Below are 14,216 nucleotides of genomic sequence, written 5' to 3' on the forward strand. Positions count from 1 at the left end.
TCCACTTCAATGAGGTTTTTGTCTCCAATCCTCCACTGATACAGCTCAGGTGACCTGTCATGGCTCAGGTCAATGTCACCAATGACTTCCATTGCTAAACCCAACGAGCACCTTTCAGTCCTCATCTTACTTGACCTCTAAGCAGCCCATGGCACCACTAATTCACTCTCTCCTCCCTGAGACACTTACTTTAACCTCAAGAATATTCTTCTAATTTCCCTCCTATCCTCTGCCTGCTCCTTCTCAGTTTCTTTACTTCCTCCTTATCAGCTCAACCCCTCAAGGATGAAGCACCTCTGGCCCAGCCCAACTACCTCATCACAGAAAAATCAGTCATAGTTCCTTCTCCCCACGGTGTGGGTCAACAGAATTAACAATATCTTCTAAAAATGACACTGTCAGTTAGGGCATGGAGACAATTATGTCCACTATGTTAGAAATGTGTGCTTAAGTCCTTAGGCTTAAGATATTCTCTTACGAGTTTCTTTTCTTCTCCAGAAACTGTAAATGCTGATAGGATCCAAAGCTTGATCCATGGACTGCTTTCCCTGTCTACACACATTCCCCAAGTTATCTCATCCAAGTGCTGTTGGTGACTTCCAAATTTCTATCTGCAACCCAGACCTATTCTTTAAACTCTTGATTCCTATATCCAACAACCTCCTCAGCTTCTCCACTTGGAAGATGAACATAACATGTTTAAAACAGCTCCTAGTTGTTTCCCAAACCAGCTCTTCCATGAGATCCCTATCTCAATTCATGGCAACTCCATAATTATGCAAAAAGCCCCGGTGTTATCCTTAGTCTGATCTCTCTTTCTCATCCTTAGTCTGACCCAACTCCTCAAACAGTTGGCCAGGTACAACCTACAAAATAAGTCTTGGTCATTTCTCTTCCCTTCCTCCACTGCTATTGGCATCTCTCAATGGATCACTGCAACAGCTTCTAACCGGTATCCCAGGGCCCACCCTTGACCACCCTGCTCCATTTTCCTGTCTCAACACTGTAGCCAGCGATTCTATTCAAATGAAAGTCAAATCACTGCACACAACTCCCCAGTGATTCCCCATTTCACTCATGGCTCACCACACAGGCCCTACATGATTTCCTCTCCAAACCTGTGACCTCATCTACCACTACTCTGTGGCCTTTCTAACTGGTCCTGGAACACACCAGGCTCACTTCCACCTGAGGCCTTTGGCAGCTAACACACCTTCCCCAGGTGTCTCTGTATGGCTACCTTCCTCCAAGTCACCTCAGTGAGGTCAACCTGACCACACTACAGTAAGTCCTCATTTAATGTTGTCAATAGACATATAAGCAAAGACATATAATGAACTCAATTTACTATAAGGTAACTGATATAAACAAGTTAAGTCCCTGTGGCATCTCATCAACATTATAACGAAATGACATTGATGTATCTCTGGGGCCTAGATCACTGCCTGGCACATAGGAGGCATACAGTATATGGAATAAATGAATTTAATTAAACATTTAGTAATTCCAATTTCATAGTTTTCTTTTAATATTTGAGACCTTTACCAGATCATGAATATTTTTGTTGTTCTTAACAAAACTCATTTGTACTTGAAGACAAGAAAGGTCTCAGCCTGAGCTCATGGCCCAACACACAGCCAGGGGCCCAGGGCAGCTAGGAACATCCTACCTGGGCCCTCACTGATTCTTGCTGGAAGCCAGTTCATCCTTGCTGCTTGACACAGTCGCTGCAGGGAAGAAACATCTGCACAGCATATGTTTCAAGGGACCTGGCGTATATGGCATACTGCTCTTAATATGTTTGCTCTCCTTCTTGGCACTATGTGTTTTAACCAAGATCACCTCTCCAAGAAAGGTTGTTTCCCCAGGTGGGGATTTTTCCCTGAAGTTAAGGAGGGAATAAAACCCCTTAACTAAGTGCCAGGCGGGTAGTTAATCACTTGATGGTCAACTACGAACAATCATGCTTAAGCTACATAATCTTTATTCCCTGGAATGGAGATAAGAAACACCCTAACCTTTGGAATAGAAATTGATAGGATTAAAATCAACTGGTATAAATACAGATGTAACAAGACAATAACACATAGAACCTGGCGACAGAATCTAGCTGGAGAACCTACACAGAACTTGGCTGGAGATCCTGGCTAGGCTGCTGATGACCTGAACGCTGCCTCCGTGTCATTCCTTCTTTGCCGACTCTGTCCACACCTTTGGGGACCCCCGGACCTGCTGGGGTTGGACCCCAACAGATTCTGCTCCCTAAAACCAGGGCTCCACTTAGTACGTATCTGAAACTCTAATACCTTCCCACACACATATTTTGTTCTCCCACCGAGACAAGAAACACATTGGTAGGACTTGCACAAAGTAGTCAACGTAGACGTGGATACGTCACAGATGTAAAACCTGTTTTTTGATGGACTTAAGTGAACATTTTTAAAGCATTAAGTTTATTAAAAGTTCAAGATATTACACAACACATAACAGGGAACAGGATTATCTGGGATAGGTCCCCCCCTTTTAATGCACAGATGTGAATGACACATCTGAACATTCTGAAGGAACCCATGTCTATGTTGGCTGAGCTTGTAATTATGCTGTTTAGATGTAAATGTGTCTTTCTAATGTGCTTAAGTTTGTTTTTCTTAAACACTTCCTTTGAAACTTTCAGACTATTAATTTCCTTTGAACGAATGGTTTAAAATCTTAAGCTCTGGGCCCCATAACAGAAAATTATAAAGGGGACTGACCCATATTATACAAGCTGCCAATGGTGGGAGACGGAGCTGGGAGGCATAAACAATTGCCTTATACTGTACCAATAATAGTGGCTTTCTTTTAAAGGGCTCATGAAACCTACAGGGTACAGGAGCAAAAGACATGGGCTGCTGGTACTCTTTAATTTTAAAACTACTTTGCATAACATTAGGCATCATAAAGAGAATTTCTAAATCTGTAGATTTACTTTTTGGCATCTGGAAAGAAATAATTATCCAGTAGGCAGAAGCTGGGCAACTGAAATAGCTAGAAATTAGACGAGAATTAGGAAAAATAATTCGATCAATTAGCGATCAGTGGAATGGGCCAGCTGTTCTTGATGCAGCAATACAGACTGTAACAGAGATATACTAGATTTTGTTGCCTACTGACTGCCATCAATGAACAGAGTGGGGGCGGGGGGGTGGGGGGGAGGCAAAAGCAGGTTTACAGTCGTTTGAATAGAAAATATTACAATAATTAATAAATAATAATATAAGAATGAACTCTTGTGTTTCGCATACTCACAACTGTAACCTTACTTTTGCCCCACCCTTTATAATAAATTCTTGTCAACAGCCGCTTATTAACAAAAGCCTAGAGGAAGCCCAAGAAAACTTTAAATCCTTCTATACATCATTTCTGTCTGTCTTACGTAATAAGAGCTAACATTACTTTTTACTCTGTGTGAGGCCATGCTAGTTGCTTTACATGCACTACTATTTCATTTCATAATCAAAACAACACTGTGGGGTAGTTACTTTTATTGTCTCCATTTAACAGGTGAGGAAAAAAGGTTCAGAGAGGTTAAGTAACTTCCCCAAGGTTGCACACTGCAGGGCAGTGGGGCCTGGACCTGGGCCCCAGAGGACTGATCTGAAAGATCTCATTCTGACTATCATATTTCACTGCCTCTCCCCCATGTTGTCTTCATAGCTCATGCCTCTTTTCTGTAGTAACTTCAGTGAGCAACCTGTCAGAACTGTGGCCCTATAGTGAACACATTTTTTTATTTTTTGAGATTGAACATGCTACGTTCTTGCTGTTATAAGCAGTAGCATTTCATTTGAGCAGAATCTATGTATTACCCATTTATAAAACGTCTGCTATTTTGCCTGTTTTTCACCGTCCTAATGAGCCTAGGTTGAAATTCTGAGCCTTTTCTTGAACCATGTAAACGTCCTTTTCCTCCCTAGGGAAACATGAAAGAAATGATCTATAGCAATAGTTATCCTTCCCAAGCACTTTGTTTTATCTATTCGATTTCTCAGTGAGGTCATAATCCTGTGTTTTATAATAAGTGCTTCCTGGGGACTGCCACAGCCTTTAGCACCAGAATGTCACTGTTGTTTTAGGTAGAGACCGGATGTTTCCAGGGATATTTGAGAATTAAAATAACTTGGGGAGAGGGGCTGGAGGAGGGGGAGGAGGCATAATGGCAGGAAGAGGCAAAAAAAGAAATCATTTTGGCAACATTTTCTTAAAAATGAACTATTTTAAAAGTATTTAGAAAGTAGGCCTCTAGGGTCCACATCCTAGATCATTTATGCATCAATGAAACAGTGAGTCAGGAGGGACCTACGTGGCATTCATAAATTAAGGTCTCACTGGAGAGCCCTAGAAGAGAGGGAGAAAGGAGAAAGGGGGGGAAAAATAAGTCCCAAGGGTTGTATATGGGGGTAGAGGTAGAGCAGGCTGGAGGAGGTAAAATTCTGCCTCGCTGGGCTACACCTCTATTTTCTCTGGTCTAAGTTTATCTGTCCACAGGACACCTCTGTGTGAATCAGAAAAGGGTTCCCTGTCCTCCAGGCTAGTGGACACAGGGGCTGGGTTTCAGCGCTCAGATGGCACTAGTCAAGACTAGACAGACTGTCACTCTGTATAAGTCACTCAATCTTAAGGGACCTCAATCCCTCTAAAGGTGATGGGGCTAGCTAACACCTTAGGGTCCCCTACCTCTTCCCAGTTCTCAATTGAAATCTGGCAATATCCAGTGGTATATTGCAAACTGAGGCCCCGAAACACTAGGATTCTGTGGACTGAGTTGAGCCTTTAGTGTTTTCGTGATATTGCATTTTCCCCCCTCTCACATTTCTGAAGTATTTTTTCTCTTTTAATCTTGACTATACTCTTCCTTCAACTCCAAAGAGCTTGTTTTTTCTTGAGCCATCAAAAGTTCACACCCAACTGCATCAGCCCCAAACTACTCAAATGTCCATCAATAGGATGGATAAACTGGGTATCTTCATTCACAGAAATAAAAGAAAAAAGAACTACTGCTATCTGCATCAATTTGGACATGACACTATGTTAAGCCAAAGAAGACACAAAACAGAGCTCATATTGGATTTCATTTAAATGCAGTCCAAGAACAGGTTAAAACCAACCCTGGCAATAAAGGGCAGAACAGTGGTTACCCTTGCATTGGGGATTCTGACTAAGGGAGAGGCTTCTGGGGCTGGAAATGTTCTGCTTCTTTATTTGGATGCTGGGTGCCTAGGTATGATCACGTTTTGCTTACACTTCTGATCTGTGCGTTTTTCTGGTTTATGCAACTAACTATTCGATAACAAGTTCATTCAAAGAAATTATGCCATGGGAACCCCGCCCCCCCCCCCCAAAAAAAAGCAATCTACTAAAATTAGACAGCTACCTACAGGGAGAAAAATGATTCCTTTTCATTTAATGTTAAGTAGACAGAGAACCACCTGAGAAGCTAAGTAGAAACTTCATTAATATCCTAATATATTAATCCAGAATTTGCTTGATTTTTATAATGATTTCCTCCTTCACATGAAACTGTGGCAAAAAGTTAGTCTAAAATATTGCTTTTCCCTGCCTTCATATACAAGTAAAACACTACTATTCTAAGTTCTATAATATATATACATGAAGAGAGAGAGAGAGGCAAAGTTACTAGAAAATATCTAAAAACTAGAGGCCCGGTGCACGAAATTTGTGCACGGGGGGGGGGTACCCTCAGCCTGGCCTGTGTCCTCTCGCAGTCCAGGAGCCAGCAGTGGGTCATCGTTAGTGCTGCTGCAGAGGCGGAAGAGGCTCCCACAACCGCCGCTGTGCTTGCCAGCCGTGAGCCTGGCTTCTGGCTGAGCGGCGCTCTCCATGTGGGAGCGGACTGACCACCAGGGGGCAGCTCCTATGTTGAGCATCTGCCCCCTGGTGGTCAGTGCGCATCATAGCGACCGGTCATTCTGTAGTTTGGTCGATTTGCATATTAGTCTTTTATTATATAGGATACCCCAGGATAATCAATTCAGAATATTGAGGTTCTTAATAGATGCTTTGGCCAGAATTATCCTAATTAACCACATTACCAAAATCACCTAGATAACGCCCACATCTCCACCTAATTTCCTGCTATACAGTTCCAACTCCACAGGTGGGGAAAGGCATTCAAGAAGATGCTGTGTTACAGACAACTACAAGGACACTCCTGCAAACCCCACCTTCTTCCTTCGGCCTGTATGTGTTCCTCTGTGAATTTGTTTCAGCACCACCTTTTTCTCTTCCTCGGGTAATACAATCAGCTGTCAGATCAGTAATTTCTTTCCCCTTCCCAGTGTTCAATAATCCCTCTTTGATCAATGTGGTACATTGCACAATCACTCCATTCGATACACATAAAAAGTGATAGTACACACACTTGCATTAGAAGTAATCATATCACTAATTTATATAAGGTAACTAGAAGCACAGTTTGCTTGCTTTCACTCAAAACTCCGTGATAACTTCTGCCATCAGTACTTCTGCAGAGCCCCTCTGGTCTCAGAGCATGGGGGTAGGTAGCTGTATTTCTCCCAAATGCTAGGGCACAAATTAAATGTTTGAAGAATCATTAGAGCTTAGCCAAAAAAAAAAAAAATGTTTCCAGTCTTTGAAGTGGGAAGTGGAGTGGGGTGAGGTGGGGTGGGGAGACACAATCATAAGCATCCAGTCCCTGAACACGACTGAACACCAAACTAGTGGTTCAACACAAATGCAGGCAAAGTTTCCATGATAAATATCACTTAGCACTATTTCATGCTGAATACAGACCTTATAGAGAACCTTAATTCTAGTCCTTTCTTCTCAGCTAAAGAGTTCTTAATCTTTAATTCCCGCTTTTAAATAGAAAGTTCTCCTGACTTCAGGCTTGTTTTAAATACTCATCCTTCTAAGTTTAGATTTTCCTTGCAATTCAATGCCCAGCATTCTACTTCCTCCTTCCTCTCAAATTATCCCTTTAACTTGTTTTTACTTATTTTTACAGGCCCCCAAAGCCTCTTCCTCAGGATAATGTGCTATTCAAAAAGCCTTCTCCACCACCCCTATATCAAAGTTTAACTACAGAGGCCAACAATACCATTTTTCCTGTTTGTGTTTTAGGAAAGATACCGTTTAACTAAAATTTCACCACTCATAAAACTCCTTCCCTAAATCTTTCCTACCCACCCCCTCCTACGCTTGATTGCTTTATACACAATCACAATGTAATCAAACTCCCAAAATGTGTAATTATATCATCATACAAAGACTTCCCTAAATATATATAATTTTAAGTGTGTAACACACACCCTTTATAACTTTGATGCTGGGGCTACAGGCTGAAAAATGCTGGAGTTTTCTTACAAGTTGTGTGAACTGTTTCTCGTTGGCATGGAGGAGAGGGGAATAAGAAGATCATCATACTAGGTCCAATTGCTGAATCAGAAAACACAATTTTTGTTCCAGGAGGATTCTACTGAAGGTTGTAAACACACTTAAAAAACTTCTTTTTTCTTTAAAAGAGGAGAGCTGAAATTGGCATAAATGAAAGCCAAACCTATGCATTGCCCATCAGGACACACAATACTGAATACCTCGTTTCCCCACTTACGAAATAGGCTCCATCTCCCAAACCAGAGCATTTATGAGGTTTGTATTAATGAGTAATTGGAAAAACCCATCTCTGCGTAAACGCAGAGAGCTTTCTGTTCTTTGGAATGCCTAAAACAATATGAAAATGACTTTAGAACAGGCCTGTGAAATTTAGTTCTGAACCCAGAAAACCACCGAAAGGATAATTTGTGCATGCCATCTGGGATCCAGGCAGCCTCGTCAATAGAAGGGGAAACTTGTTGAGATCATCCAAATCTAAAATTCACATACATTTTTACATCTGGACTGAATTAATCTTTTCTTGGTACTGGCTTTCATGTAATAAAATAATTGTTTGCAGGTTATATATATATATATATATATATATATATATTTTTTTTTTTTTGGTAAACCCCGTAGCCTTAGGCATCAAAATGTGCAACATCCAAGTTGAAAACTACAAAGAATTCCTTTATCAAAAAAGTTAGTTGTGCGACAGGACTCATTTACACTAAACTCTGAACTTGACAGCTCAGTCAAAAACAATTCTGTTTGAAACTTTCATTTCAAGCATCTGCCACAAAAGAAGGCTACACAGCCTATTATGTCATTGGTTCTGAAAGCCAAAACCTTTATAAGTGAAGTTAAAAGTGGAAACAAAGTACAGAAACCAGCAAAGCTCTACCACCTCCCCTTCCCCCCAGATTCAGCTAGCCTCGTTGAATGAGTTTTTAAAGAACTTGTAACTAAAAATTATTACCTAACAGACATTTTGCCTTCAAAAGCAGTCTTATCCTGGCCTGTATTGTTTTCCTATGGAGCTAGGAGCATCTTAAATCTTCCAGTTGAAATTATGTATTTGAAGCTGGTAGGTTACCCCTGTTGACCTCCTAAAAGGAGGGGGTGCAAATAGAGAAAGATTTCCCTGTTCCTTAAAATGTTTTGAGCACTGCAAGAGCTTTGGCTAACTGGCTAACTGTGGTCCATAAGTGTCAGATCTCAGGCATTCTTACAAGCTAATTCAAGGGGGGTGGGGGGGGGTGGGGGGGGCAGAGGGGGAAATTAGTTCATATTACAGTCAGTCTGCTTTCTGGAGAAGATACCCTGCAGATAACTTGATAGTAGATATCCCCTGGAGGACCCTCCTCATCCAATAACCCCAAAGGCCCATTTTAATATGAAATGTAAGACCAGTATGTTTACAAGTACACTAAAATGTCAGTTGTCTCATACTGTGGAGTATTTCCATTTTTAACATAACACAGTACTTTTGTTTCTCAAAACCACATCCAAGGAAAACGATTAAGTTCTAGAAGTTTTATACGACAGTACAAGGAAGAACAGCAAACGCATCTGTTTCCCTGCCTCTCACTTCTCGACTCCCCTCCCCCACTCTCCATCCTGCTGGCTGTTTGTAGGTCTCCGTGGTTGTTAAAATTACTCTCTACAGTGGTCTCAAAATGCTGTCGATCCTGAAAAACTTCTTATCCTTGATCATTGCTGAGCCTAAATTTAGGCGCTGCTTTAAGGAGAAAAATCCCAAAGTCAAAGAAAGTGTTTTTAATGACAGATGTACTACGGAAAATTTTCCGCACAAAGTTTTGATGCTGTGAAATATCAACTCCCTGAAATCACAGAAAGGAAATGACTTACATTCTTGGAAAATGAAGCCACTAGCAGCTTTCTCCAGCAGTATTTTCTAGTCCGTAAACTACACCCTGTGGCAAAGGGGAGTATTTCCTGCAAAAACTAAATTTAAAGAGAAGCTTACAAAACCCATAAACAAACAACGTCGGGTCCCAGAGAAGAAGAGACTGAATCATACATGGAAAACCCGCCAAGAGATACTTTTTCTGAACATTTCAAAACAAAACATAAAAAAACACACACACAAAAACTGGAGAGCAAGGGCTTGAAGTCAAAAGCAACCCGAGAACATTGCTGAAGTTTCCTCCCCCCCCCCCCACCCCACCCCCTCTGTGGGCAATGCACAGCCCGAGGGAAATACTGGCAAAAGAGATTTGTGCTAAAAAGTAAAAACGAAAAGGGTGTCGAGAAGCTAATATTTCCCTGGACAAACAACTGCATGGCCTGAAAACCTGCCAGCTTTCACTCAAACTTTAAAATATGCTGATTTTGACAGCTTTCCATTTATTCGTGCCTTTAAGAAATCGCCCTCATCATCTGATTAAGCCGTCCCGGGACTCAAGGTGCTGCTCCAGTCCCTGTGGACCTCACACTGGTGCCCCCCGCTGTCCATACCTGACAGCCCCTGGCCATCCCGGAGGAGAGGCTGGGGGTCCCCTCCGCCTGGGCCCGGGCCTGCGCGCCGCCGGCTCCTCCGGGAACCCGAAATCTGCAGGCTGCGCCCCGCGCTCGCATCCCACCGAGGCCCCCTTCTGGCGCCGCCGAGCTCCAACTCAATCTCCGGCTCCCCCGACCAGGCACTTTCAGGGACGATGGGACAGATGCGCGCGGGTCCCTTCCCGCAGCCCCCTAGCCCCGCAGCCCGGCCCCAAGGCGCGCACAACAGGCGGCAGGCACCGCACCCAGGAATGCAGGGCTCGGGGGCTGGCCCCGGCGCCCGGTCACAGAGACGGGGCGCGACGGACAGGCGCCCCCAGAACAGGGCACCCGGGTGCACCGGGGAGCCGAGCGCGACGCATGGAGCCCAGGGCGCAGCCAGCAGCCCGGCCGGCCTCCCGCTCTCGCCGCGCCGGCAGCCTCGGAGCTCCTCGTCTCCCTCGCTGCCCGGCTCGGCTGCCCGGGGCCCCGACCCCCCGCTCCGGCGTGGGCGCGCTCTGCCTCGCAGAAGGCGACCTACCAGCCGGGTGCCCGACGCCCAGGGCCGGGGAAGCCTGGAGAAGAAGAAGAAAGACGCGGGGAAGGGGACACGGCTTTCGCAGGAGCTCGCGACTTTCGGAAACCCTCCCAAAGCCCGTCCCGCCGCCGCGCCGCCGCCGCCCGGCCGGCAGGGGGCACAGCGGGCGGCGGGGGCGCACAGGCCGGGTAGGGGGCGGGCGGGGAGGCCCCAGGGCGCCGGGTTCCTGCTCGTACCTTGGAGAAAAGTCTGGAGCAGCAGGCGTTGGACTCACCACAGCGACCGGTCCCTTCCTGCCAGCGCTGCGCTTAGCCCGATCTCCCAGCCCTTGGGCCCGGGCAGCCAGGGGAGCGCGGGGTGCCGGCCCGCCCCCCGCCCACGCCTCCGCCCTGCCCCCCCGAGGCCCCGCCTCCTTCACCGCCCCGAGGTGGGCGGGGGAGGCAGCGGAGCCCGGGGAGGGGAGCGAGGAGATCGCGACCGCACGTGCAGCGCCTGCCGACCCCGCCCCGGACCCAACCAAGCGTCCCGCGGAGGGGTGCGGCGAGCCCGGGGCGGGAAAAGGCGACGGGAACCGCCCTCCGGGGTCCTGGGGAGGGAGGTGAGCGGCGGAAGGTGTGCGGACCGGGGCGATCTAGGCCCTTCCTCGCGCGCGAAGGGTACCGGCGCGAGGGGACACGGTCCGCGCCCCTGCTCCTGGCCCAGCGGCCCTCTCCGCCGCCCGGGCCCCGCTCCCCGGGACGCTCCCTGCCCCGCTCAGTCGGGCTGGCCGGGGGCGGCTGTTTGGCCTCAGCATCATCGTACTAACTCGGAACGATGGAGGGCAGGCCACGCACAGAGGAGGCGTTTCCAGCGGAGGAGGCTTCGTGACTCCGAGCTTCTCGTCTGCCCTCCTGTCCCGCACCCACCTGCCCACCCATTCATGACTCGGGGCGCCGCACCCCCGAGAGTTTTCTATTCTACGTGGGGCGCTGCGGCGGAAGCCAAGCCCCCGGCCAGCTCAGCCTCTCCCGTTCTTCGGGTGGACACAGCCTATGTCTGCTGTATTTTCTGTGCCCCTGACCCCTCAGAATTATATTGGCCCGCTCCCGATGGTGTCCGGAGAGAGCGACGGATGACGCAAAGGGCCAGGGGAAGATGTTTTTATGGCACTGAAGTCGAGGATCTTTTTGCCATCTGTTGGGTCTGGGAAAGTGACGAGCTAAGCCTCTCCTGTGAGTCTGCGCCCACTGGGACCTGCAGCGAGGGACCTGGAGACCATGGGAGAGAGACCCAGCCTCCGACCTGGCTCCCAGGCCCGCGACCACAGAAGCTCCTGGGCTGACTGTGGAGCCTGTAACCCCTGGTCAGGGGCGGGGGGCGGGGGGGAGGCAGTAATGCCGCACAGGGCCCCTCACCAACGGAGGGAAGGGGTGTATGTTCAGGGTATGACAACTGGGAGAGAGACAAGGAGACAGAGGAGGACCTGAGAAAGGACGCTACCTAAAATCAGACTTACGCTGATCGAAGCCAACTTTAAAACTGCCCTGCTCTTTTAGTCAAAACATAAATCGTAAAACTAGCCTTTATTGGTTTAAAGCTGTGATTTTTCAACCTTTCTCATCTCATGGCTCACATACATGAAATACTAAAATTCTGTCGCACACCAAAAAATATATATTTTTTGCCAATCTAACAACAACAACAACAAATAGGTGTAACTTTGATTCATTCACACCAGACGACTATTGTTGTGTTGGCTGTTGTCACTTTGAGGAAAAAGAGGTGAATGCCCCTGACTAAATAGTCAGGCATTGCACGTTTTAAACAGTTCTTGCAGCAGCCTGGTTGAGCATCGCTGGTTTAAAGTACGCCAGTCTGTGCACCTTGTTTACTTGGCAAAGAAATTCAGTTCTGTGTTCATTGCGACAGAAGCTCGCTTGGAATAGCCTCATTCACAGCACATTCATTTTAGGAGCCATGGCCTTAGAACTGAGTACAGGGAACTATGGTCTTTTTTCACAACTGGCAATACGTGCCCAGCTTATTTCTGTTAAAGTCCAGTGGTTTCTAAGGATATTGCACCTATGATGGGGAGTCATGACTTCATTATGGAAAGGACAAGAACTATGTTCCAATTGCTGCTTTTTAAATTAGTTGTAGTTCATTAAAAGCCTAAATTAAACATTGGTTAACGGTAGCTGATTACAGTGTAGGCATTTAAAAGTGGAGGATTGAACTTTTTCCTCTCATTTTTATCTCTTATATGAGCTCTAGTTGAATACTAGTTGGAAAGGTCGTAAATTAATTTGATGTCTAATGAGATAGTCCAGCACTTCATATATAAATATAAGAAAAATGAGTAATAAGTTACTACCTTGGAAAATAGTTCCTAAATCTGATTTCTTTTCAGGCTTTGCGAATAAAAAACAACATACTGTTAGCTTGGGAAACATTGCTGCAATATAATATAATTAGGCAACCCGAGGAGCAAAATATTTTTAAACAGCCTTTTTTAAAACATGTGTTTAAGATTGGGTTTATTGTCTAGAATTAGATTGTAGCAACATTTACTAAGTGAATTTTTTTTATCATAATCATCATATTACCGAGACGACACAGAGGACCTGAATATTCACATTGTAGTACAGCGTGAATACTACAATGAACATAGATTGTTACATAATAGTTTACTAAGTACTTTAAAACTCTTGCAATTGGTTTTATAAACCCCTAAAACATCATAAAATTCTAAAAGGAATGCTTTGGAAAACAACACATACTATCACTTTCCCAGGTCCTCCCCCAGTCGGTGGAGCCAGGATTTGGTAACTGGTGCTGGAAAAAAACCTTTATTGCATTGTTGCTCTGGGAGTGTGCAGATGGCAGCTGTCACTCAATGACACAGAGAGAGAAAAATAAAAGCAAATATGAAAGAAAACATAATTCCATTTAAGATGGAAGTGGAGCTGAGAAAGAATGGGTTGTTTTATTTTTGGGTTTGGTTTTTTTTCTTGTTGTTTTTTGTTGTTGTTGTTGTTGTTGTTAATCCTCACCCGAGATACTTTTCCCATTGATTTTTAGAGAGTAGAGGGGAGGGAGAGCGAGAGAGAGAGAGAGAGAGAGAGAGAGAGAGAGAGAGAAAGAGAAAGAGAGAGACACATGGATTGGTTCCCTCTCACAGTCTCACCCTTGACTGGGAATTGAACCCAAGACCCTTCTGATCCTGGGGCCAACACCGTAACCACTGAGACACACCAGCCAGGGCAAGAATGGGTTGTTTTATTTTTATTTTTTTAAATATGTTTTGACTTTTTTAGAGAGAGGAAGGGAGAGAGACAAGGGAGAGATAGAAACATCGATGAGAAACATCTGTTGGCTGCCTCCTGTACGCCCCCTACTGGGGATTGAACCTACAACCCAGGCATGTGACCTGACCAGGGAATGGAACCAGTGACCTCTTGGTGCATGGTTTGACCCTCCACCACTGAACCACACTGGCCAGGCAAGAATGGGTTGTTTTAGATATTTATCACAGGAAACGTTTTTCTGTGTTTAAAGAACGTAATTTTGTAAGCAAAATTATATTTTATGATTTTTTTGACGTTGAGATATAGTTTTATTTTCATTGGTATGAGATATTTTCCTAAATATGAAACAATGCCCATCAGTGAAAAGTCATTCTAAACACATCTTAAACTATTTTTCCATGGCATATAAATATCTATATAATAAAGCCTAAGCGACTGTTGAGGTGGAACAACCAGAACAACTGGTGCTATGATGCGCACTGACTACCAGGGGG

At 45.2% G+C, this 14,216-nt stretch overlaps 1 protein-coding gene across 11 annotated transcripts in view; it reads right to left on the reverse strand.

Annotated features, from left to right (window-relative positions):
* Positions 1-10,830, reverse strand: part of FRMD6 (FERM domain containing 6) — an 84,652-nt gene extending 73,822 nt beyond the window's left edge. For 8 of the 11 annotated variants that reach the window (XM_059696267.1, XM_059696287.1, XM_059696259.1 and 5 more), the window contains exon 1: positions 10,672-10,825. The gene's annotated coding sequence lies outside the window, so the exon portion shown is untranslated. Of the gene's footprint in view, positions 1-9,876; positions 10,092-10,438; positions 10,579-10,671 lie in introns of those variants that run through there. The other 3 variants (XM_059696195.1, XM_059696204.1, XM_059696214.1) reach the window with 3 other exon arrangements.
* Between the last annotated feature and the right edge of the window lie 3,386 nt (positions 10,831-14,216).

This window comes from Myotis daubentonii, chromosome 1, assembly GCF_963259705.1.
Source record: "Myotis daubentonii chromosome 1, mMyoDau2.1, whole genome shotgun sequence".
NCBI classification, from domain to species: domain Eukaryota; kingdom Metazoa; phylum Chordata; class Mammalia; order Chiroptera; family Vespertilionidae; genus Myotis; species Myotis daubentonii.